General features: G+C 46.2%; 1 protein-coding gene and 1 pseudogene across 1 annotated transcript in view; both read left to right on the top strand.

Annotated features, from left to right (window-relative positions):
* The window catches only part of LOC147087118 (NACHT, LRR and PYD domains-containing protein 3-like), a 242655-nt gene that overhangs the window by 117236 nt on the left and 97735 nt on the right, over positions 1-27684 (top strand). The gene's annotated exons all lie outside the window — the stretch shown is intronic.
* LOC147087119 (uncharacterized) lies at positions 19374-20219 on the top strand (annotated as a pseudogene).

Here is a 27684-nt window from a genome sequence, read left to right as displayed (position 1 = left end):
GAGAGAGGGAGAGAGAAGCACATGAAACCTACAGGGCGCCGCCATTGCCAGGAGAACTGGCAGCAGCGGGGGATGAAGGAAAGCGCGGGAGACGCCATTTTAAGCCATTGGGAGACGCCATTTTAAACCACACCCAAAATGCCGAAGAATCACACACAGAATCACAGAAACCCCACAGTGCAGATAGAGGCCATTTCGGCCCATCGAGCCTGCACCGACACATATCCCACCCGATCCCCGTAACCCCTACACCAACACATATCCCACCCTATCCCCGTAACCCCACGTATTTAATCCCTCTAACACTAAGGGTCAATTTATCATAGCCAATCAACCTAACCCGCACATCTTTGGACTGTGGGAGGAAACCAGATCACCCGGAGGAAACCCACGCAAACACGGGGAGAATGTGCAAACTCCACACAGACAGTCACCCGAGGCCGGATTCGAACCCGGGTCACCGCAGTTGACAATGAAGTCGAAGACTGGACTAAATATGTCGAACGAATAGAAGTGTACTGCAAGGCAAATGGGGTGGCAGATGAAAAGAAAGCATCGGTATTGTTGAATTTAATGGGTGCAAAGACATATGGGTTATTGCAAAATCTAGTAACCCCAACGAAGCCAATGGAAAAGAGTTTTGAAGACATAGTAACGATACTAAAGGAACATTTAAACCTCACACCGCTGATGATAACACAAAGGTTCAAGTTTCACAAATGGAACCAGCATAAGGATGAAAGCAATGCTGATTATTTAACAGAACTGCGCAAACTATCAAAACACTGCCAGTTTGGTGCGGGACTGGCAGATACCTTAAGGGACACATTTGTGTATGGGCTTCAAAGGGAAGGAACCCAGAAACGGCTTTTTATCTGAAAAGGACCTTACGCTGGAAAAGGCTTTCAGCTTTGCGGTATCATATGAAGCAACAGCACGGGGCGCTGCAGAGATACAACAAAGACTGCAAGAATATGGCACAAACGAAATGTCATATGGAACAGAGAAGTGCTATCGCTGCAGCAGAACAACACACGACCAGAATGATTGCTGGTTCAAAGACAAAGTGTGCAGACAGTGTGGAAAAGTAGGACACATAGCACGAGTCTGCAGGTCGGGAAAGAAAACCAGCAATAAGAAACAGACCAAAGGAAAGCACAAGAAGGTACATAAGATAATGTAGAATAGTTCAGATGAACAAAAGAGTGATAACAACTCCGAAAGCAGGGAACTGAGTTGTCTGAAACTACATAATGTGATCACAACAGAGGATCACTGAACCATTTGGGTCACTCTCAAGATAGCAGGAGTCCAGGTAAAGATGGAATTGGACACACGATCATCCCTAACAGTCATAAACCGACGGAACTACGAGTGGCTATTCTCACACATACCCGAGAGAGACACAAGCATTATTTTGAAGATGTACATGGGGCAAAAAGACTACCCCAAAGGAAAAATAAGGGTGACCGTTACATATAACGGTAAGGACACACCAAAACGAGACCTGTATGTATTGCAAGATGGAGGACCACCATTGCTGGGACGTGAATGGATTTGGAAAATACAACTGGATTGGCATTCCATACAGGCACTGACTGTGGCTGACAAAAAGGATGACAACGTCACACCTGGGCGACTGTCAAAGATCCTAACTGATGCAAAAGAAGTGTTCCAGCAAGGACTCGGAACACTAAAAGGCTTGACTGTGACGATTAATATTGAAGAAAACGCAAACCCAAAATTTTTTAACGCCAAACCGGTTCCTTATGCGATCCGCCCAGCCGTCGCAGCAGAGCTGGAGAGTCTGGAACGTTAAGGAGTACTGTCCAAGGTAGACTGGAGCGAGTGGGATACACCCATCGTCCCTGTGATGAAAAAGTCATTGAGCAGCACGCCTGGGGAACCAAGGAAGGTTCGCATCTATGGGGACTTTAAGGTAACAGTGAACCCGTTCCTTCACACCGTACAATATCCACTTCCACGGATTGAAGATATTTTCGCCTCGCTATTTGGAGGGAAACGCTTTACTAAGATTGGTCTGGCCCAGGCGTAACTGCAAATGGAGGTAGAAGAAGCATGAAAAAATACCTCACAATCAACACCCATAAAGGTCTCTACCAATACAACCGGCTGGTATTCGGGGTATCATCAGCTCCGGCTCTTTGGCAGAGGGCAATGGAACAAGTCCTGCAAGGGATCCCAGTGACCCAGTGTTATTTGGACAACATCCTGGTCACGGGCGAAAAATACAGTGATCACCTTGCCAAACTGGAGTGGATGCTCACTAGATTGCAGGAATATGGGCTCCGAGCTAACCGCCCCAAGTGCGAGTTTTTTTAGAAAACAGATCTCGTATTGTGGCCACGTTATCGATAAAGAGGGGTTACATAATGCCCCAGAGAAGATTGAGGCAGTAGTCAAGGCTCCAGCACAGGAAAATGTGTCACAACTGAGGTCGTTCCTCGGGCTGGTAAACGACTACCATAAGTTATTGCCAAATTTGTCTACAATGCTACACCCACTGAACACCTTACTGCAAACTGGGGTGCCATGGAAGTGGAGTGACGAATGTAGACGAGCTTTCCAGAAGAGCAAAACACTAATCACATCGAAAGAGGTATTGGCCCATTACAACCCAGCATTAACAATTCGGTTGGCATGTAATGCGTCACCCTACGTCATTGGAGCGGTGCTGTCGCACACATTCTCGGATGGCTCCGTCAGGCCAATAGCCTTTGCGTCACGATCACTAACCTCAGCCGCGCGTAGCTACGCCGAGATTGACAGGGAGGCCCTCAGCCTAATGTGGGGAGTGAAAAAGATCAATCACTATTTGCACGGGCAGAAATTCACCTTGCTGACTGATCACCAGCATCTTGTCTCCATTTTTAATTCAAAGAAGTGCGTTCTGGTGATGACTGCGCAACGACTACAAAGATGGCGACTTTTTCTAGGGGCTCACCACTATGAGATTCATTATAAGGGCACGAAACAGCATACAAATGCTGATGGGCTATCACACCTGCCACTGCCTACTGCGGAGGAAGCACCAGCAGTGGATCCTGTTGAAATATTCCATTCGACTATAGTTGAATACCTACCGGTAACTAACGCTTGTGTCGAAAAGGAAACCCGAAATGACCCAACACTGTCTCGGGTAGATAATTTGATGGTGAAGGGATGGCCAGCACATGGCGACTCACTGTTGCCAGCATTCTCGACAAGGAGAGAACAGCTGTCATTGTCCCGGGGGACCTTGATGTGTGGATCCCGAGTGGTAATTACACCCAAGTTAAGGTATAGAGTGTTCAATGAGCTTCATGAGGGTCATCTGGGGGGGTAAAAATGAAAAGCCTAGCCAGGGCTTATGTGTGGTGGCCGGGAATCGATAAACAATCGAGGGCCTGACCACGAGCTGCTCAGGATGCCAGAGAGTCCAAAACGCACCAACACAGGACCCTCTACACCCATGGGAGTGGCGTTCATCTCCATGGCAACGGGTGCATATTGATTTGGCTGGTCCATTCATGGACTCAATGTTTTAAATAGCCGTGGATGCGCACTCGAAATGGCCTGAGGTCATCAAAATGTCCTCCACAACCACGGAGAAAACTATTGCAGTTCTGCGGACCATTTTTGCCAGGAATGGCTTGCCAGAACAGATTTGCTCCGACAACGGACCACAGTTTTTGTCCAAAGAGTTCCGGAGGTTCTTGAAAATGAATGGGGTAAGGCATTACACATCCGCCCCGTATCATGCAGCCAAAAATGGATTGGCTGAGAGTTTCGTACAAACCTTTAAGAAGGCAATAAATGCTATGTACAATGACAACATTCCACTGCAGCACAAGGTGGACAATTTCCTGTTCGCCTACCGGAATGCGACACATCCAGTCACCAACCAGGCCCCGGCCATGATGTTCTTTAACCGAAGGTTAAGATCTCGCCTGGATTTGCTCAGACCAAACGTACGAAGAGATGTTGAGAGTAAGCAATTCCAGCACATCCATGAGAAGCCAACAAGGAGCTTCAATGTAGGGCAACCAGTCTTGGCCCGCATCTACCGAACAGAAAAATGGCAACCAGGAACGATACGCACACGGCAGGGCCCACTAATGTACACAGTGGACGTTGGGGAGAGCATCGTGAGACGCCATGCTGACCAGATCCTAGAGTCACAGGAACAAGTCAACCCCATGCCTCGCCCAAATGTACCTGGTGATGAACCCAACGTACGGTCGCAACTACACCAGAAACAGTATCATCGGAAGCTGATGAACCAACCGATGACAGGGGGCCAGAATCTCCTCCACACCAAGAGTAAGACACTCGGGAAAGGTGGTATCCAGAAAGGATCAGGAAGCCTCCCCAAAGACTGAATTTATAAATAGACTATTTTCAGCTAATGTTGCATGTTAAAAGTGTTAATTGTAATTAGTTTGAAATTTAATTGTTAAATGAGTGTTATGGCACTTTTCATCTAAAAGGGGAGGAATTGTAATGTATGTACCTTTAAGGGGGGAACTACTTTTTACAGCTCATGCATACTTTCGTACCGGCAGTGACCACACCTGTATATAAAGTTGAGTAGTAATCTGCACAGATCAGTTGCAGTCTGAGCCACGTTGAGTAAACACCGTTTGTACCATTCGCCGCAGTCTGTGTCTGATTATACACGGACATAACAACATTCATTTGCTTTATCTTCCTATTTCTGTACTCACTAGCACGTGGCACTGGTAGTAATCCGGATATTACTACCCTGGCGTCTTGCATTTTAACCTCTTTCCAAGTACCCTTATCGCTGCCTGCAGGACCTCATCCCTCTTCCTACCTATGTCATTGGTACCGATATGGACCATGACCTCTGACTGTTGACACTCCCCCCTCAGAATGTCCTGCAGCAGCTCAGTGGCATCCTTGTCACTGGAACCAGGTAGGCAACATAGCATCCTCGAGTCACGTCTGAAGCCGCAGAAACGCCTGTCTGCTTCCCTAACTATTGAATCCCCTGTTATTATTGCTCTCCCTCTCCTCTTCCCCCTGCCTGTGCAGCTGACCCTTCCGTGGTGCTGTGGACTTGGCACTGGCTGCACTCCCAAGAGGACCCATCGCCCTCACCAGTACTCAGCACCGAGCACTGGTTGGTGAGCAAGATGGGCTCAGGGGACTACTGCACTATCTGCCTGACACTCCTCTTCTCTCTGACGGTCACCCATTCCCTCTCTGGACAATCTTAATCTGCGGGGTGACCACCTCCCGAAACGTGCTATCCAAGTTGCTCTCAGCCTCGCAGATGCACAGCAGTGACTGCAGCCACCGCTCAAGCTCCGTAATCCGGTGCTCGAGCTGCTGCAGCTGGCGACACTTCCCGCACATTTAGTCGCCCAGACCACGGGAGGCGCCCAGGACTTCCACATAGCACAGGATGCATTCCACGTGTGTGAGCTAGCCTGCCATACCTCTAATTAACAGACTATTTACTATCCTAACTGGAATAAACTTAAAAACATGAAGAAAATCAGGTAAAAACACTTACCAGATACTCACCAATTAGCTCCCTGTTTTCGAAGGTTTAGCTTTTAATCCCAGCTCTTAATTTAAACCAATGCCCAAGGTAAAATGGGAAATACTGGCCAACCAATTACTTCACTGCTTTCCTGTGATGTCACTCCTTATTTCTGTTTTCTGGTCCACTGCTTCCGCTCTCGGGCCTCGCTCTGCCGCGCTTTTAACATCCTTATGTTCCGCTCTCGCTCCCTCTCATGTCCGCTCCCTCTGCTTTCGGGCCTCACTCTGCCGTGCTTTTAATATCCTCAGGCTCTGCTCTCGCTCCCTCTCATGTCCGCTGCCTCTGCTCTCGGGCCTCACTCTGCCGTGCTTTTAATATCCTCAGGATCCGCTCTCACTCCCTCTCAGGTCCGCTGCCCTCACTCTCGGAGTAACTCCATACTGTTGAGGATCAGTTACTACTATTTACTGGGAACCGTCTTGGACTTTACCCCTGTGTGTTGTGCGAACTTTGTCCTGGTTTATGAAGCCGCAGATTGTTCTGTCTGGTTTGCCATCCCTTTCCACTTTGATCGATTTGTGGCCATTTGTTGCCAGAAGCTGAAAACAAAATATTGCACCGGGAAAAAGGCGGTTGTGGTTCCATCAACAAAGTGCATCCTGCTTTGTTTAAAAAACGTTCCCTGCTCTTTTACCATGCAAACTGCAAAAATAATAGACAACGTACCGTGTCTCTGTTATACTAAAGCCAGCTATTATACAGAGCTAGGATGGCTGGGATTTGACTGGCTTAATACTATTTTAACCCCATTGCTCCCATTCGCTTTAATTTTGTTACTTAACGCCCTGACTGTCAGACACATTTTAGTGGCCAGTCGAGTCCGTAAGGGACTGAGGGGTGAGAGCAAGTGAAAGAATCGCAGTGACCCAGCGAAGGAGAGCAGGAGGAAGTATGTGATATTACTCTTCACCATATCTGGCAGCTACATAATTCTATGGTTGATATATCTTATAGATTTATTTTATTAAAGCATTACAGGATCAAATTCCTCAGGTTACAAGGATTCTTTATACATCTTCCAACAAGTCGGATCTCTACTGCACATTTTTAGTTGCTGCAGAAACAAATTTATTTACGGGGTGACTCAGTCCAAGTTCAGAGAGCAGTTCAAGAGCGCGGTGAAATATCCGGTTACCTCAATTATTGAATATATCAACAATCAGAACAACTGAACACAGCCCAGAGGCGGGACCCCGTGTTCCCAATCCAGGAATGTAATATTTTGTCCCAGACTTCCTTTAACTAAATTACATCAGGAATTGCTGGCGATCTGAAAATATACCAAGCGGCGGGGAAAGCACTGTGTTTAGGGCACGACACAATTTTGATTGACATGTCCAACATTATCTTTCGGGACAGGACCTTTAGTTTGTTTTAGCTCTTCTGTAAAGAGTCAGTTCAGCGACTTAGTGCAGCAACTCATCTGCAGCATCCAGAGTAAGAGCCTCCCCAATAGGGAGGCAGATGGAGCTGGTCTGTAGTATAGATAATTACATTGCACAGAATATAAAACACAGAGACAGGTCGTCCGGCCCAAATAATCTGTATCAGTGCTTATGCTCCACACGAGTCTCCTCCAATTCAATCTAACACATCTTTTATCCTACTCCGTTTCCCCTCATGTACTTGTCTAGTTTCCTTTTGAGAGCAATGAGTTCTACATTATAACTACTAGCAGAGTAAAGAAATGTTTCATTCCCTTCTCTCTTTCTTAGGCAGTCCCTGGGAACTGAAGAAGACTTGCTTCCGCACTAAAGTTGAGTTCTCAGGTGACTGATGAGTCCAATGCGGGGCCTACAGTCTCTGTCAAAGGTGGGGCAGACGCTGGTTGAAGAGGCGGGCGGGTGGGGTGCTTCGGTTGGCGTGCGCTCCTTCCACTGCTTGCGCTTGGCTTCTGCTTGTTCCCAGCGAAAAGGCTGGAGTTGTTCGGTGCCTCCCCGAATGCTTTTCCTCCACTTCATGCGGTCTTGGGCCAGGGGTCCCCATGAGTCGGTGGGGATGTTGCACTTTTTCAACGAGGCTTTGAGGGTGTCCGTGAAGCGTTTCCTCTGCCCACATGAGGCTCTCTTGCCGTGTCGGAGCTCTGAGTACAGCACTTGTTAAGGGAGACTTGTACCGGGCATGCGGACAATGTGACCCGTCCACCGGAGCTGATTGAGCGTTGTATAAGCTTCCATTCTGGGGATGTTGGCCTGACCGAGGACACTGACGTTGGTGCACCTATCCTGCCAATGGATTTGCAGGATCTGGCTGAAGCAGTGCTGGTGTTTCCTCCCCAATGCTTTGATGATCCTGCTGTACATGGTCCATGTCTCTGAAGTATACAGCAGGCCGGGAATCACTACTGCTCTGTAGACCATGAGCTTGGTGCTAAGTTTGAGGTCCTGGTCTTCAAACACTCGCTGCCTCAGGCGACCGAAGGCTGCACTGGCACACTGAAGGCGGTGTTGGACGCCATCTTATTCCCGTATACTATTTATTAGTAACTTTCTTCAACTTTTGTCCTAGCTTTTGGAATCTCCCTGAAGAGGAAACATTCTCTCCAGATCTACTGTGTCCAACTCAAGCATCAATTTAAAGATCTCTATTAGTTCTCATCTTCATGTCTCATTTTTTCTAAAGAAAATTCCCAAACATTTTAATCTTTCACCTCAGCCTTACATAGAAACATAGAAACATAGATGATAGGACCAGGAGCAGGCCATTCGGCCCCTCGAGCCTGTTCCACTATTTAATGAGATCATCGCTGATCATTCAATTCATTAGCCTGTCCAAGCTTTCTCCAGATATCCCTTGATCCCTTTAGCCTTAAGAAATATATCTAAATCTTTCTAAAATATATTTAATTAATTGGCCTCAACTGCCTTCTGTGGTAGAGAATTCCACAGGTTCACCATTCTCTGGGTGAAGAAATTCCTCCTCATCTCAGTCTTAAATGGCTTTCCCCATATCCTTAGACTATGACCCCTGGTTCTGGACTCCCCCGCCATCGGGAACATCCTTCCTGCATCTAGTCTGTCTAGACCTGTTAGAATTTTATAAGTTTCAAAGAGATCTCCTCTCATTCTTCTAAACTCTAGCGAATATATGCCTAATCGACGCAATCTCTCTTCATACGTCATTCCTGCCATCCCAGGTATCAGTCTGGTGAATCATCGCTGCACTCACTCCATGGCAAGAACATCCTTCCTCAGATAAGGCGAGCAAAACTGCACACAATACAAAAGGTGTGGTCTCACCAAGGCCCAGCACAACTGCAGCAAGAAATTCTTGCTCCTGTACTCGAATCCTCTCGCTCTGTAGGCCAGCATACCATTTGCCTTGTTAACTGCCTGCTGCACCTGCATGCTTGCCTTCAGCGAGAGGCACACCAGGACACCCAGGTCTCTTTCCACTTCCACTTTTTCCAATCTAATGCCGTTCAGATAATAATCTGTCTTCCTGTTTTTGCCATCAAAGTGGATAACCTAGCATTTTCCACATTATAATGCATCTGCCATGCATCTGCCCATTCACGCAAACTGTCCAAATCATATTGCTTTTTGTCTGCATCCTCCTCAAAGCACACACGCACACTCATCTGTTTGTCGTCTGCAAACTTGGAGATATTACATCTTGTTCCCTCGTCTAGATCATTAATATATATCGTGAATAACTGAGGTCCTAGCACCGATCCCTGCGGTACCCCACTAGTCACTGCGTGCCACTTGGAAAATGACCCGTTTATTCGAACTCTTTGCTTCCTGTCTGCCAACCGGTTCTCTATCCAAGTCAATACCTTACCTCCAATCCCATGTGCTTTAACTTTGCATGCTAATCTCTTATGCGGGTCCTTATCGAAAGACTTCTGAAAGTCCAAATAAACCACATCCACTGGTTCTCCATTATCTATTCTAACAATAACATCCTCAAAAAATACCATGGAATTAGCCAAACATCATTTACCATGTTGACTTTGTCCAATCCTGTCACTGTATTACTCGTGCTCTGCTATTACATCTTTTTTAATGGACTCTAGCATTTTCCCCACCGCCGATGTCAGGCATACCGGTCTATGATTCCCCGTATTCTCGCTACTACCTCTTTTAAAATAGTGGGGTTAAATTAGGTACCCTGCAATCCATGGGAACTGTTCCAGAGTCTACTGAATTTTGGAAGATGACCAGCAATGCATCTACATTTTCTAGGGCCGCTTCCATAAGTACCCTAGGATGTAGATTATCAGGCCCTGGGGATTTATCGACTTTAGAGCCCTTCTATTGCCCTAACACCTATCCCTACAAATACAAATTTCATTCAGTTGCTCCCGCTCATTAGAACCTATGCTCCCCAACATCTCTGGGAGATTATTTGTGTCATCCTTTGTGAAGTCCAAACCAAGGCATGTATTTAATTGGTCTGCCATTTCTTTGTACCCCTTTATAATTTCCCCTGATTCTGATGGCAAGGGACCAACGCTTCACTTCACCAATCTTTTTATTTTCACATACTTATAGAAGCTTTTACAGTCAGTTTTTATGTTCTCTGCAAGATTACTCTCATACTCTATTTACCTCCTCTTACTTAATCCATTTGTACTCCTTTGCTGAATTCCAAACTGCTCACAATCCTCTGGTTTCCTGCTTTTTCGGGCCAATTTATATGTCCTCTCCTTGGATCTTATGCTATCCCTAATTTTCCTTGTTAGCCAAGTTTGAGTCAACTTTTTGTTTCATTTTTATGCCAACAGGGATGAACAAATTCTGTAGTGCATCCATGCTATCTTTAAATGTTTGCCATTGCCTGTCCACCACCAACCCTTTATGTAGTGCTCCCCAATACATCCTAGCCAACTCGCGCCTCATGCCATCATAGTTTCCTTTATTTAAATTCAGCACCCTAGTCTCTCAGTCAACTACTTCACTCTCCATCTTAATGAAGAATTCTATCATATTGTGATCGCTCTTCCCCAAGGGGCCTCGCACAAGAAGATTGCTAATTAATCCGTTCTCATTACATAATACCCAGTCTAAGATGCCCTGATCTCAAGTTGGTTGCTCTATATATTGGTCCAGGAGAACATTCTGTATACACTCCAGGAATTCCTCCTCCACAGTATTGTTACTAGTTTGGTTAGCCAAATCTATATGTAAATTAAATTCACCCATGATAACTGCTGTGCCCTTATTGCACGCATCTCTAATCTCCCGTATCGTGCAATCCCCAACCTCAGCATTACTGTTTGTGAGACTGTATGACAATTCCCACTAAAGTTTTCTGCCCCTTGGTATTCCGCAGCTCTACCCATACAGATTCCACATCATCAAAGCTAATATCCTTCCTTACTATTGTTTTGAGCGCCACTTTAACCAGCAATGCTACCCCACCTTCTTTTACTTCTCTTCTATCCTTCCTGATTAATGAATACCTCTGGATGTTGAATTCCCAGCCTTGGTCACCCAGGAGCCATGTCTCTGTAATCCCAAATATATCATATCCGTTTTCTTCTATTTGCACAGCTAATTCATCCAGCATATTAATAATGCTACTTGCATTAAGACACAAAGCCTTCAGCCTTGTTTTTTAACACTAGTAAAGCTTTCAGAATTATTGTTTACTGTGGCCATGTTTGATTTACCCCCTTGATTGCTCTGACTTCCAGTTTTGGTTTGCTCCTTCTTGTCTTTTGCTTCTATCCTTGCTTCCATTTCCTCTGTCTCCCTGCACAGATTCACAACCCCCTGACATTTTAGTTTAAACCCTCCCCAACAGCACTAGAACACACTCCCCCTCGGACATTGGCCCCGGCCCTGCCCAGGAGCAAGCAGCCCAGGTTGCAGTGGTTCCACCTCCCCCAGAATGGCTTCCATTGTCCCAGGAATTTTAATCGCTCCCCTTTGCAAATTCCTCTAGTCATGTATTCATCTGAAATATCCTTCTATTTCCACTCTGACTAGCACGTGGCGCTGGTAGCCATTCTGAGATTTCTGAGATTACTATCTTTGAGGTCCTATTTTTTTATTTACCTCCAAACTCCCTATATTCAGCTTTGAGGACCTCATCCCGGTTTTTACCTATATCGTTGGTACCTATATGCACCATGACAACTGGCTGTTCACCACCGCCCGCCAGAATGCCCTGCAGCTGCGACGAGACATCCGTTATCCTTGCACCAGGGAGACATCATTTCATACTGGAGTCTCGTTTGCAGCCGCAAAAACGCCCAGCTATTCCCCTTACAATAGAATACCCTATCTCTATTGCACTCCTGCTATTTTTCTTCCCGTCCTGTGCAGCAGAACCACCCATGTTGCCAGGAAGTTGGCTACTGCTGCCTTCCCCCGATAATTCATCTCCCCCAACATTAGCCAATGCGGTATATCTGTTTGAGAGTGTGGTGGCCACAGGGGACCCCTGCACTACCTGCCTGCGCATACTACTCTGCCTGGCAACCAACCATTCCTTTCCCGCCTATGCCTGTGCAGCCTTTACCTGCGGTGTGACTAGCTCATTAAACGTGATATCCACGACGGCCTCAGCATCGTGAATGCTCCAGTATGTATCCATTCTCAGCTGCATCGCCGCAATCCAGTCTGCCAGTAGATGCAGCTGGATAAATTTCTGCACACATGTTCGTCGGGGACAGAGGACATGTCCCTGATTTCCCACATAGCGCAGTAGGAGCATGCCACGTGGCCGAGCTGTGTTGCCATGACTTACCCTTTGCTTAATTTAAATTAAATTAAATCAAAACAATACCACTAATTAAACTACAATTAAATGATATTCTCAAGGGCCCTTTTTTACTAGCAGTCCCCGCTACACAACGGAGACCTTGCAAACTATAACCGCAAAATTAAGACCTTCTAATCTTTATAAATTATTAACCTTAACTGTCAAACTATAGAGTAGTATAAATACCCACCCGACCATACTCACAGAATCATCTTCTTCCTCTTGCCCGCATCACTTTTTGAAACGTGATGTGGCTCTGGAACGCTGCCGCCGGTCTGCGAGATTTATAAGCCCCTGCAAAAAAAACCCGCAAAAGTGAATTTAAGTACTCACTGTACCACCGCTCTGTGCCGCTCCTGACACCGGCCTCTGCAAAAAAGCCCGCAAAAGCCTTAAACTCTTAGTTCTGATAACATCCAATTAAATATTGGGATGGCCAATTACTTTGTCTGGCCCCCAGAGGACAACTCCATCCCACTCCCTGGCAACTGTCTGAGGCTGAACCAAACCGTTCACAACCTTGTTGTAGTATTGAACCCCGAGGATGGGCTTCCAATCATATATCTGCTCCATCACCAACATGGCCTATATCCCCCTCCATAATATCGCCCTACTCCACCCCTCCTCAGCTCCTCTGCTGCTGAAACGCTCATCCGTGGCTTTGTTACTTCTAGACTTGACTATCACGATGCTCGCCTGGCCGGCCTCCCATATTCCACCATACAGAAACTCTGCCGCCCTTATCCTAACGTGCACCAAGTACCATTGACCCATCTGACCGTTCTTGCTGACCTAGACCCTAAGCCATTCAATTGCCTGCCTAAAACTTTCCGTCTCTGTATCTCTCTCTCCTCATTTAAGACGCACCCTAAAATCTACCTCTGACCAGGATTTTGGTCATCTGTCCTAATTTTTCTTACGTGACTCGGTCTAAAATGTTGTTTGATAACGCTCCTCTGAAATTCCTTGAGACACTTTATTACTTTAAAGGCGCTGTATAAAGGCATCTTGTTGCTGTTGTCAGACATATTTTCTGCACTTTGCCAGTGTTTCCAAGTCCTGTGGATAGTATGGAGTCCAGAACTATGCACAGTGCTCTAAGTGTGACATGACCTATAGAAGTTTAACATAACTGACCAAGTAGATAAAGCGCAGAAATAGGTCATTAGGCCCAACAGGTCTGTGCCGGTGTTAATGCTCCACATGAGACTCCTCCACTTCCTCTTCATCTCACCCCATCGACATATCTTTTTATTCCTTTCTCCCTTGCGTGCCTATCTCACTTTCCATCCACTGCATCATTGCCATTCTCCTTCCCCAGTGCCTGAATATCCTTTTCATACTATTGAGACCAGAACTCTGAACAGTGCTCCAAGTTTGGTCTCACCAAGGTTCTATAAAATTTTAACATAACTTAAAGTCATAGAGTCATAACGGCACTGACGGAGGCCATTGGGACCATCGAGTCCCTGCCGGCTCTCTGTAGAGGAATCCAGTCAGCCCTAGTCCCCTGCTCTACCCCCGTAGCCCTGCAAGTTTATTTCCCTCATGTGCCTATCCAGTCTCCCCTTGAAAACTTTGAGTGTTTCTGCTTCCAGCACTTCTGTCAGCAGCCAATTCCAGGTCCTCACCTCTCGGTACCTAACAAAGCTTTTTCTCGCATTCCTCCCTGTATCTGTTGCCCAAAGCCTTAATTCTGTATACCCTTTTCATTGTACTATCAACTAGTGGGAAATGCCTTTCCCCGTCTAGCCTTTCCAAACCCATCGCCGGACACATTCTTTTAAATCTCCTCTGCACCCTCTCAGGGGCCTTCCCATGCTCCCTAAAATGTGGTGATCAGAAATGGATGCAATACTCCAGTTGTGGCCAAACCAGAGCTTTATAGTCGTTCAGCATAAGTTCGCTACTTTTGAAATCAATACCTCTATTTATGAAGCCCAAGATCCCGTATGCTTTGTTAACCAATCTCTAAATATATCCTGCCACCTTCATCGCCCTATGCTCATTAACTCCCAGAACCCTCTGTCCGTGCACACTCTTTGAAACTGTGCAATTAAGTGACCTCATCTCCTCTGGAGATCTTACCCCCACGGCAACCCAACTCATAGTTCTCCAACCCCGCACAGCCCGCTTCTACCTCCTTCCTAAGATTCACAAACAGGATAGCCCTGGTAGACCCATCGTTCAGCCTGCTCTTGCCCCACAGAAATTAGCTCTTCCTATCTCGACACTATATTTGCTCCCCTTGTCCAGTTTCTTCCCACCTACATCCGGGGCTCTTCTGACCCCCTCTGCCACTTTAACGTTTCCAGTTTCCTGGCCCCAACCGCCTCCTTTTCACCATGGACGTACAATACCTCTACAACTCCATCCCTCACCATGATGGACTGAGGGCACTCCGCTCCTCCCTTGAACAGAGGCCCAAACAGTCGCCATCCACCATCTCACTCCTCTGCCTGGCTAAACTTGTTCTCACATTGAAAAACTTCTCCTCTGACTCCACTCATTTCCTCCAAATTATGGTGTTGCTATGTGTACCCGCATAGTTCCTAGCCATGCCTGCCTTTTCGTGGGATATGTGGAACACTCTTTGTTCCAGGCCTACTCAGATCCCCTCCCTCAACTCTTTTTCTGGTACATTGATGACTGTATCGGTGCCGTTTCCTGCTCTCGCCCCGAACTGCAGAATTTCATTCACTTTGCCTCCAATTTCCACCCTTCCCTCACCTTCACATGGTTCACCTCTGACTCTTCTCGTCCCTTCCTCGACTTCTCCGTCTACATCTCTGTTGATAGGTTATTGACTAACATTCATCAGAAGCCCACTGACTCCCACAGCTACCTGGACTACACTTCTTTCCAAGCTGCCTCCTGTAAGGACTCTATTCCATTCTCCCAGTTTCTCTGTCTCCGCTGCATCTGCTCCAACGATGCCACCTTCCACACCAGAGCTTCTGACATGTCTTCCTTTTTCCTCAGCCGAGGAATCCTCTCTACCATGGTTGACACGGCCCTCGACCGTATCAGTTCTATCTCCCGCAATTCTGCTCTCACCCCTGCCCCTCCCTCCCAGAACCACGATAGGGTTCCCCTTGTCCTCACCTTTCAACCAACCAGCCTCCACATTCAACCAATCATCCTCTGCCATTTCCGCCCCCTCCAACGTGATCCCACCATCAAACGCATCTTCCCCTTCCCTCCCCTTTCAGCATTCCATAGGGACTGCTCCTTCCAAGACACCCTTGTCCATTCCTCTATCACCCACAGCACCCCTCCACTTCGCCCAGCACCTTCCCGTGCACCAGCACCCCTTCTTACTGTCCAGGGCCATAAACACTCCTTCCAGGTGAAACATTGATTTACTTGTGCTCCTTGCAATCCAGTATACTGTATTCGCTGCTCACGATGTGGTCTCCTCTACATTGGGGAGACCAAACGCAGATTGGCTGATTGCTTTGCAGAACACCTCCGTTCAGTCCACAAGGATCATCCCGATCTTCCAGTCGCCTGTCATTTCAACTCAGCGTTCCATTCCCTCTCAGGCCTCACCATCTGTGGCCTCTTGTATTGTTCCACGGAACACACCGTAAACTCGAGGAACAGCACCTCATCATTTGATTAGGCACACTGCAGCCGTCCGGACTCGATATCAAGTTCAACAACTTCAGATCATATCCTCGGCCCCTATTATATTTTTATTTTTTATCCACACTTTTGGATTGTGATTATCCTTTTCCTCTCTCTCTCCCACATGGCAGCTGTCTTTCACTCTGCCAGCGCATTTCACACTTCATTGTTTGTTTCTTTACCTGTCCTATTCTATCTCATCTCACGTTGAATATCTGTTAATGTTTCTTCCTTCATCTTCTCCCTTATTTCTCAGCCCCCACACTGCCTTTTGTTTCATTTCCTGCCATCTCTCTTAGTTCTGTTGAAGGGTTTCGACCCGAAACATTGACACTATTTCGCTCTCCACAGATGTTGCCTGGCCTGCTGAGTTTTTCCAGCGTTTTCTGTTGTTATTTCAGATTTCCAGCATCCGCAGTATTTTGCTATCCAATAACAGTGCATATTGACTCTCCCTGTTCCTTCTGCCAAAATGCATCACCTAACACTTCTCATTATTACATTCCATCTGCCACTTGTCTTCCCATTCTGCTCGCCTTTATATTTCCTGTTGCAGTCGATTGGTATCGTCATTACTGTTTCTCCAATAGCGTAATTTTCGAAATTAATTGTTTATACTAACATAAAGAACTGATTGTTATTTTGTTCGCACTTTTCAGGGTTTCCGGGTCACAGGCGGTGCAAACTGAGTAACTTGTCACTAGGAGCTTGCTATTCCCACCGGACTGAGTACCCTGCGAGCCAAACCCTGATGGGTCATGTGGTCTGTGCCAGGGAAGAGGCTGATGTTTACCAGTGCTCTGTAATTTCCAGCTGTGCAGTTTTAACAGGTTAAACTTCAGTGCCTTTTAGGAACAGGAGGAGTCCATTTAGCCGCACGAGCCTATTCCACCAGTAAATGAGGTCATGGCTGATCTGTGACCTAATGCCATATAGCCGCCTTTGCCCCATATCCATTAAAAACATTGGTTAACAAAAATCTATCCATCTCGGATTTAAAATTACAATTGCTGTGTTGTGGATGAGAGTTCCAAAATTCTACCAACATTGTGTGCAATTTTCATCACCTTATCTGGGAAAGGATGTTCCTGCCGTGGAGGGCGTGCAGCGAAGATTCACCAGACTGATACCTGGGATGGCAGGAATGACGTATGAGGAGAGATTGGGTCGATTGGGCTTATACTCGCTGGAGTTTAGAAGAATGAGCGGGGATCTCATTGAAATTTATAAAATTCTAACAGGACTAGACAGACGAGATGCAGGAAGGAAGTTCCCGAAGGCCGGCGAGTCCAGAACCAGGGGTCACAGTCGAAGGATAAGGGGTAAGCAATTTAGGACAGAGATGAGGAGGAATTTCTTCACCCAGAGAGTGGTGAACCTGTGGAATTCTTTACCACAGAATGCAGTTGAGGCCAATTCATTAAATATATTCAAGAATGAGTTAGATAAATTTCTTAAGGCTAAGGGTATCAAGGGATATGGGGAGAAGGCATGGACAGGGTACTGAATTTGTATGATCAGCCATGACCTCATTGTATGGTGGAGCAGGCTCGAGGGGCCGAATGGCCTGCTCCTGCTCCTATCTTCAATGTATCTATGTATCTATATATAAACTGAGCGCAGGGATGGAGCCGAATCCATATTGAGAAATCAGCAGTTGCGGTCACTGTGACGTGGTAAAGTACTCTGGCATCACCCGCCGCAGGGCAAAGGGCAAACACGGGCCACTATATTTGTGTGACCTCAGGTCGGCCATATATGTGTGACGGCAGTTCGGCTATGCTTGTGTGATGTCACGTCGTCCATGATTGTCTGATGTACTGTGGGTCAGCCATGTTTGTGTGCTGTGCGATACGGCAGCCATGATTTTCTGAAATTAATCGGCCATATTTGATTGACTTCAGGTCGGTTATGTTTGTGTGATGTGCGTTGGGTTATCTATGATTGTGTGACGTATGGTTAATCTGCCATTTTTGTGTGGTGTGTGGTCAGAATACTACGAAGCAGTCGAAAGTTTTTACGGCAGACTAACCGACTGTACAACCCAAATGGTCCGTGCCGGTGTTTATGCTCCACACGAGCCTCCTCCCACCCCTCTTCCTCTAATGCCATCAATATATACTTGCATTCATTCTTATTCATGTGCTGATCTAGTATCCCGTTAAATGCATCTATGCTATTCGCCTCAACAAACCCCTGTGTTATCCACTTCCACATTCTAACCACTCTCTGGGAAAGACGTCCCTCCTGCATTCCATTTTGGATTTATGAGCGACTATTTTATATTGGTGGCCCTACTGTTGATCCCTATCAAACACGTTCATTATCTTAAAGTGCTCTATGCGGTCACCCCTCAGTATTCCCTTTGCTGGAGAAAAGAGCCTGATGAGCTTTTCTTGATCGGTATAACCTCTCACTTCTAGAATATAATAAATCTCTCCTGCACCTTATCCAGTGCCTATGTATCCTTTTTTATAATATAGAGAATAACTGATCACAGAAATCCAAGTGTCTGAGGTGGATGCGGTTGATTGGTGAGAGTGCGTGGGACAGGCGACCTGAATGTTGTTGCTTTTCAACACCTCACTCACTCCACGAGCTGAGGAACAGCGGGAAACTGACGGGTTTGTTGCCGCAGCTGAAATGTGGCTTCTAACTGTTGCTACTAATGGAGGCAGCGCTGCAGGATCCTTTAATGATTTCTCCCAAATCCACTGAAATCCGTTGGAAAGTGTGGCTTTCTGCACCGTCAGGGCAGGAAACGGGAGTAAGGGAGAGACATTGTCGGTATCTCTATCGAGTTGCAGTGCCTGCAGAACTCTGCAGAGAAAGAGCAAATATAACGGGGCAGTGAGATATTTCATGCACATTCAACCACATATACACTCATTATAAATGGAGGGCATTTCATTATCTTCTCGGTAGTTTTGAATCGGGGACCTGTCCCATGTGATCCAAACATGATAACCATCATACTACAGAATCCCTTTGTAAGTATGAAAACCTCTTATTAAATATCCTCTTAATCGTCTGAGGAAAACAATCCCACACTCTCAACATAACTGAAGTCCTTAATGCTCAGACCACGCTGCAAGACGTCAAACTGAGTGTCTCGCTCTGTATGTCTACCTTTGTCTCCCTCTTTGTCCCTGTCTCTCTCTGTGTAGGATTCTGAGGCTGCTTGACAGTATAGATGCAGGGCGGATGATTCCCCTCCTGGGGGAATCTACAACTAGGGGGCAAAGCTTCAGGATATCCGGTCGCCCACTTAAAACGGAGAAGAGGAGGAATTTCTTCTCTCAGAAGGTCGTGAATCTTTGGAACGCTCAAGGCGGAGATAGACATATATTTGAGCTACAGGGGAGTCAAGGTTTAAGGGGAGCGGGCGGGTAACTGTCGTTGAGTCGAAGATCTGATCATCCATGATCTTATTCAATAGGGTGGTGTTGAGTCGATGACCTGTCCATCCATGATCTTATTGAATGGTCGCGCAGGCTCGAGGGGCCGAATCGCCCACTGCTGCTCCTATTTCGATGGACACCTACAGAAGCTGAAAGACGCCATCGTAAGAACGGGATATGATGCTCGACTCGTCGATCGACAGTTCCGACGGGCCACAGCAAAAAATCGCATAGACCTCCTCAGAAGGCAAACACGGGACACAACCAACAGAGTACCCTTCGTCGTCCAGTACTTCCCCGGAGCGGAGAAACTACGCCATGTTCTTCGCAGCCCTTGACATGTCATCGATGACGACGAACACCTCGCTAAGGGCATCCCCACGCCCCCACTACTCATCTTCAAACAGCCGCATAACCTCAAACAGACCATCGTTCGCAGCAAATTACCCAGCTTTCAGGAGAACAGCGACCACAACACCACACAACCCTGCCACATCAACCTCTGCAAGACATGCCAGATCATCAACACAGATACCATCATCACACGTGAGGACACCACCCACCAGGTACATGGTACATACACATGGGACTCGGCCAACGTTGTCTATCTCATACATTGCAGGAAAGGATGCCCCGGAGCATGGTACATCAGCGAGACACTGCGACAACGGATGAACGGACACCGCACAACAATCGCCAGGCAGGAGTGTTCCCTCCCAGTTGGGGAACACTTCAGCAGTCAAGGATATTCAGCCTCCGATCTTCAGGTGAGCATTCTCCAAGGCAGCCTTCGAGACACACGACAATGCAAAATCTTCGAGCAGAAACTGATAGCCAAGTTCCGCACTCATGAGGACGGCCTCAACCGTGATCTTGGGTTCATGTCACGCTACATGTAACCCCACCTGACGTAGAGTCGCCCAGACTCGAGTCGTCGTTGGCTTGTTCTCTCTGCACAGATGCCGCCGGACCTGCTGTGATTTCCAGCAAAAAAAACAAAAAATATTTTTTTGTTTGTATTTTGTTTTTCATACAGACCCCAGCATCTGCAACATTTGACCCCTTGTGACCACACCTCATTGTTCTTTGATGTAATATTTTCCTGACCAACCTGTTTGGACACCATTCACACCTTTGATCACTGTGATTATCTCTCTGCCGAGGTGTGATAAATGGCAGTTAGAAAGATTACCTGTAATCTTCTGGCATTATGCTCTGACTATATAAGCTGTGTCTTTATGCATCTCTCCACTTCACCTGACGAAGGAGCAGCGCACTGAAAGCTTGTGATTTCAAATAAAACTGTTGGACTATAACCTGGTGTTGTGTGACTTCTTACCTATTTCTTCTGTTCTTATTCTTATTTCTGTCCCTTCTGCCTCTTTTTCCCTCTGATCACAGGTCGATTATTGCTCTGACAGATCCTGCATGCTTCAGTTCATCGTTTGTAAAGTGGTGACTACCTCTGCCTGACACACGCAAGACCATGGTTCAATTCCCCGACGGGGAGGATTTTTAACATCCACAATTTTAAACCTTTCAGCAGCTCCTTAAAATGCCCCGGGGAAAAGTTGAACAGAACAAAATGAACTAAAATAATTTTAGAATATTTACTGGCATATGAAGAACTGTATTACAATTCCCTGCACCATTTCCTCGTTATTAAACTGTTTTCCTTCTCTTTGCCTTTTGAGTGGGGCACTGAGGAGGGAGAGAGAAAATGAGATAACAGCGGGAGAAAGCACGACTGCTCTTTCAAAGAGACAGCACAGGCACGATTGGCCGAATGGCCTCCCAATGTGCTGCCAGCCTCCATGAATCCATGACACTGAGATTCATATCTGAGACATAACCACACAAAGAGTGCACACACGGGTATTTTGTGTGTGTTTGATGCTTTGTCTCAAGCACTGCATAAACATTTCCTCTACAATGTCCTGGATATAATAATGGTGAGTGTTCAATTCCCCGACGGCTTCTCTCTGACTGTGTGTCTCTCTCTCTGAGAAAAGTACAGAAGGAAAAAGATGTCAAATGCAAGCCTACCCGCACTTGGTGCTGTGGTTTCGCGAACATATCCTTTGTGTTCTCGCCTAAAAGATGTCCTCTTGTATGAAACCTTTGCCTGGCGTGAAAGTGATCTGAATTTCAAAGCAGCAAGGAGGAAATTCTGCGTTGCTCTGCTTGCTGGCAGGCAGCTTCCCGCAGCTTCCCTGATGGTCTAGTGGTTTGGGTTCGGCGCTTTCACCGCCGTGGCTCGTGTTCGATAGGGCTGTTTGAAATGCCACCAATCAAAGCACCCCAGCCACAGTCTGTTCGCCCTCCTGCCATCTGGGAGACTCCACAGATGCATTCACACCCATAAGACCAGATTTAGGAACAGCTTATTTCCCATGGCTGTCATCCTACTGAACTCCACAATTAAACTCTAAAGCCTGCACATCTGCCAATGCACTTTATTATGATTATGTTTATGTTAATATATTAATGTATGTTGAATGTTTAAATGTCTTAATCTAACTGTACACTCTCAGTAGCCGGAAGCCTACATTTCGTTGTACTGAACTTGTGCACTAACAATGACAATAAATGTTGATTTGATTTGATTTGATTTGAAGCAATTCTTGCTCCTGATCAAGCTTTCAACACGGCTGCTGCTTCAACAGGTACAACATGCACTTCCTTGCCTTCTGTATAATGTCTGCTGCTTCAAAGTCAGCAGGAAATTACATTTGGATGTAAACAATTTAAGTGTTTACATGCCCACATTTAACTGCTGCTCAGCGTGTCAGAACAATCACGGTTATTTTCATCTTCCATGTATTTTCTTGCCGACTGCATCTCCCTAAAATACTTAGCACGGCTATCAATCAACTCAACGCCAGTCTGAAAAATGCAACGTTTGATAGTTAGCAACATGTGCAAGACTGGAATTAGAGAGTGCCTGGGACGTGATAACTTATCCTAAGCAGTATGTTATTCATTGGGCCTGAGCCCTTGCTGTGTAAGACAATTCTCCCCATACTGATTCTGTTATCTTCAATTTGTCTCCTATGGTTACCATCACATCTGCCACTGGCCAGCGTTTCTCCTTATTACCTCTATCAAATCCCCTTATAATTTTGAAAGCATCTCATTAAATTGCCTCTTAACCGTCTGAGGCAAACAATCCCACAGTCTCAACATAACTGAAGTTCCTTATCTCTTGGACCACTTTGCAAGACGTCAAACAGAGTGTTTCGCTCTGTATGTCTATCTTTGTTTCCATCTTTGTCCCTGTCTCTCTCTGTACAGGAGTCTGAGGCTGCTTGACAGGACAGATGCAGGGAGGATGTTCCCCTCCTGGGGGAATCGAGAACTAGGGGAAAACTTCAGGATAAGGGGTCGCCCATTTAAAACGGAGTTGAGTAGTAATTCCTTCTCTCAGAGTGTCGTGAATCTTTGGAATCCACTACCCCAGAGAGTTGTGGAGGCGGAGTCATTGAATATATTCAAGGCGGAGTTAGACATATATTTGAGCTACAGTGGAGTCAAGAGTTGTGCGGAGCGGGCGTGAAAATGGCGTTGAGTCAAAGATCTGATCAGGCTCTAATTTTTATTTCTGTCCCTTCTGCCTCTTTGTCCCTCTGTTCACACGTCGATTTTTGCTCTGACAGATTCGGCATCATTCAGTTCCTCTTTAGTATACTGCTGAGTGTCCCCACCTGTCAGGCGGGAGATCGGTGTTCAATTTCCTGACGGAGAGGATTTATGGCATCCCCAATTTTAAAACTTTTGGGCAGCTTCTTAAAATGCCCCATGGAAATGTTGAACAGTTCAAAATGAACTAAAATAATTTTAAAATATGTACTGGCATGTGAAGAACTGTATTAAACTCCCTGCATCATTTCCTCGTTAGTAGAGTGTTCTCCTTCTGTTTGCCTTTTGTGTCGGGCACTGAGGAGGGAGAGAGAAAATGAAATAACAGCGGGAGTAATCACGACTGCTCTTTCAAAGATTCAGCAGTCAAGATTGGCCAGATGGCCTCCCACTATGCTGCCTGACTCCATGAATCCATGACACTGAGACGGGTATCTGAGACATACCCACACAAGGAGAGCACACACGGGTATTTTCTGTGTATTTGATGCTCTGTCTCAAGCACTGCATAACCATTTCCTCTACAATATTCTGGATATTATAATGGTGAGTATTCAATTCCCCGACGGCTTCTCTCTAACTGTGTGTCTCTGTCACTGAGAAAAGCACAGAAGTAAATAGGTGCCAAATGGACGCCTTCCCGCACCTGGTGCTCTGTTTTCGCGAATATGTCCTTTGTGTTCTCGCCTAAAACTTGCCATCTTGTACGAAAAGCTTGCCTGGTGTGAAAGTGTGCTGAATTTCAAAGCAGCAAGGAGGACAGGCTGCTTCCTGGCAAGCAGCTCTCTGCAGCTTGCCTGATGCACCAGTGGTTAGAATTTGGCGCTTTCATCGCCTCAGCCCGGGTTCAATTATCGGTCAAGGAAACAGTGCATTATGAGGCTGTTTGAAATGCCACCAAGCAAAGCACCCGCGCAAAACAAAGCTTGCTCCTGATCAACCATTCAACTTGCAACACCGCTGTTGCCTCAACAGGTACAAAATGCACTTCCTTGGCTTCTGTAGAATGTCTGCTGTTTCAAAGTCAAGAGGTAATGACATTTGGAACGAGGCAATTCAAATGTTTACATGCCCACATTTAACTGCAGCTCAAAGTGTCAGAACAGTCACGGTTATTATCAGTCTTCCATGTATTTTCTTGCCGAAGGCATCTACCTAACAAACTTAGCTTATCACAGCACGGCTATCAATCAACTCAAAGCCAGTGTGAAAAATGCAACATTTTATGTTAGCAACGTGTGCAAGACTGGAATGAGGGAGTGCCTGGGCCGTGACAACTTATCCTGAGCAGTAAGATATTCATTAGGCCTGAGCCCTTGCTGCGTAATACAATTCTCTCCATACAGATTCTGTTATCTTCAATTGGTCTCCTCTGGTTACCGTCACACCTGGCACTGGCAAGCGTTTCTCCTTATTACCTCAATCAAATCCCTTTGTAATATTGAAAGCCTCTTATTAATTTTCCTCTTAACCTTCTGAGGACTACAATCCCAGACTCTCAATATAACTGAAGTCCCTTATCCCTCGGACACACTGCAAGACGTCAAACTGAGGCTGTCGCTCTGTATGTCTATCTTTGTCTCCTTCTTTGACCCTGTCTCTCTCTGTATAGGATTCTGAGGCTGCTTGACAGGATAGATGCAGGGAGGTTGTTCCCTTCCTGGGGGAATGGAGAACTAATGGGTATAGCTTCAGGATAAGTTGTCGCCCATTTAAAACGGAGATGAGGAGGAATTTCTTCCCTCAGAGTGTCGTGAATCTTTGGAATCCTCTGCCCCAGAGAGCTGTGGAGGCGGAGTCATTGAATATATTCAAGGTGGAGATAGACATATATCTGAGCTACAGGGGAGTCAAGGGTTATGAGGAGCGGGCAGGAAAGTGGCGTTGAGTCGAAGATCTGATCAGCCATGATCTTATTGATTGACGGAGCAAGCTCAAGGGGCCGAATGGCCCACTCCTGCGCCTATTTTTTATGTTCTTATTCTTATTTCTGTCCCTTCTGCCTCTTTGTCCCTCTGTCCACAGGTCAATTTTTGCTCTGTCAGATTCTGTGTCTTTCAGTTCCTCGTTAGTATAGAGGTGAGTCTCCCCACCTGTCACGTGGAAGACCGGGGTTTAATCCCCCAATGGAGAGGATTTTTAACTTCCCGAATTTTAAACCTATGGAGAGCTCCTTAAAATGCACCTGGGAAAAGTTGAACAGAACAAAATGAACTAAAATAATTTTAAAATATATACTGGCATATGAAGAACTGTATAACAACTCCCTGCAAACGTTCCTCGTTAGTAGAGTGTTCTCCTTCTGTTTGCCTTATGCGTGGGGCCCTGAGGAGGGAGAGAGAAAATGAGATAACAGTGGGAGAAAGCGCGACTGCTCTTTCGAAGAGACAGCACAGGCTCGATTTGCCGAATGGCCGCCCAATGTGCTGCCAGCCTCCATGAATCCATGACACTGAGATGGATATCTGAGACATACCTAGACAAAGAGAGCACACACGGGTATTTTGTGTGTGTTTGATGTTTTGTTTCAAGCACTGCATAACCATTTCCTCTACAATATTCTGGATATTATAATCGTGAGTATTCAATTCCACGACAGCTTCTCTCTGACTGTGTGTCTCTGTCTCTGAGAAAAGTACAGATGGAAATAGATGTGAAATGAACGCCTACCCGCACTTGGTGCTGTGGTTTTGTGAACATGTCCTTTGTGTTCTCGCCTAAAACATGTCATTTTGTACGAAAAGCCTGCCTGGCGTGAAAGTGTTCTGAATTTCAAAGCAGCAAGGAGGAAAGTATGCATTGCTGTGCTTGCTGGCAGGCACCTTCCTGCAGCTTTCTTTATGGTGTGGGGGTTAATTTTCGAAGCTTTCATCTGTAGCGGCCTGGGTTCGATTCCCAGTCAAGGAGGATAGTGTTTTGGGGTTGTTGGAAATGCCACCAATCAAAGCACTCGTGCGAAGCAAAGCTTACTCCTGATCAACCTTTCAACTTACAACGCTGCTGCTGCCTCAACAGGTACAAAATACACTTCCGTACGGTCTGTGAATGACTGCTGTTTCAAAATCAGCAGAAATGATATTTGGAACGAGAAAATTTAAACGTGTACATGCCCACATTTAACTGCAGCTCACAGTGTCAGAACAGTCACGGTTATTATCAGCCTTCCATGTATTTTCTTGCAGGCTGCTCCCCCCTAACAAACTTAGCTTATCACAGCACGGCTATCAATCAACTCAACGCCAGTGTGAAGAATGCAACATTTGAAAGTTGGCAACGTTTGCAAGACTGGAATGAGAGAGTGCCTGGGCCTTGATCACTTATCCTGAGCAGTAAGCTATTGATTAGGCCTGAGCCCTTGCTGCGTAAGACAATTCTCCCCATACTGATTCTTTTGCGGGTTATCTTCAATCGGTATCCTCTGGTTACCATCACACCTGCCACTGGCAAGCGTTTCTCCTAATTACCTCAATTAAATCCCCTTGTCATTTTGAAAGTTACTTATTAAATTTCCTCTTAACCTTCTGAGGAAAACAATCCCAGATTCTCAACATAACGGAAGTTCCTTATCCCTTGGACACTCTGCAAGACGTCAAACTGAGGGTCTCGCTCTGTATGTCTATCTTTGCCTCCCTCTTTGTCCCTGTCTCTCTCTGTATAGGATTCTGAGGGTGCTTGACAGGATAGATGCAGGGGGGAGGCTTCTCCTCCTCGGGGAATCTACAACTAGGGGGCAAAGCTTCAGGATATCCGGTGAAAACGGAGATGAGGAGGAATTTCTTCTCTCAGAATGTCGTGAATCTTTGGAATCCTCTATCCCAGAGAGCTGTGGAGGCGGAATTATTGAATATATTCAAGGTGGAGATAGACATATATTTGAGCTACAGTGGAGTCAAGGGTTATGGGGAGCGGGCAGGAAAGTGGCATTGAGTCTACAATCTGATCAGCCATGATGTTATTGAATGGCGGGGCAGGCTCGAGGGGCCGAACGGCCCACTCCTGCTCCTATTTCTTCTGTTCTTATTCTTATTTCTGTTCCTTCTGCCTCTTTGTCCCTCTGTTCACAGATCGATTTTTGCTCTGACAAAGTTAGTATAGTGGTGAGTATCCCCACCTGGTACGCGGGCGACCAGGGTTCATATTCCCTGATGGGGATGATTTATAACATCCCCAATGTTAAACCTTTGTGCAGCTCCTTAAAATGAACCTGGGAAAAGTTGAATAGAACAAAATGAACTAAAATAATTTTAAAATGTGTACTGGCATATGAAGAAATGTATAACAACTCCCTGCACCAGTTCCTCGTTCGTAGAATGTTCGCCTTCTGTTTGCCTTTTGTGTGGGGCACTGAGGAGGGAGAGAGAAAATGAGATAACAGCGGGAGGAAGCACGACTGCTCTTTCAAAGAGACAGCAGAGGCACGATTGGCCGAATGGCCTCCCACTGTGCTGCCAGCCTCCATGAATACATGACACTGAGATGGATATCTGAGACATACCCACACAAAGAGAGCACATACGGGTATTTTGTGTGTGTTTGATGCTTTGTCTCTGGCACTGCATAAACATTTCCTCTACAATGTCCTGGATATTATAATGTTCAGCATTCAATTCCCCGATGGCTTCTCCCTGACTGTGTGCCTCTGTCTCTGAGAAAAGCATAGAAGGAAATATTTGCCAAATGGACGCCTTCCCGCACTTGGTGCTGTGGCTTAGTGAACATTTCCTT

Source organism: Somniosus microcephalus, unplaced genomic scaffold (assembly GCF_052327205.1).
Source record: "Somniosus microcephalus isolate GS21.2 unplaced genomic scaffold, FLI_Smic_1.0 unresolved_chr6, whole genome shotgun sequence".
Classification (NCBI taxonomy): Eukaryota; Metazoa; Chordata; class Chondrichthyes; order Squaliformes; family Somniosidae; genus Somniosus; species Somniosus microcephalus.
This window is presented reverse-complemented; position numbering and strand designations above follow the sequence as displayed.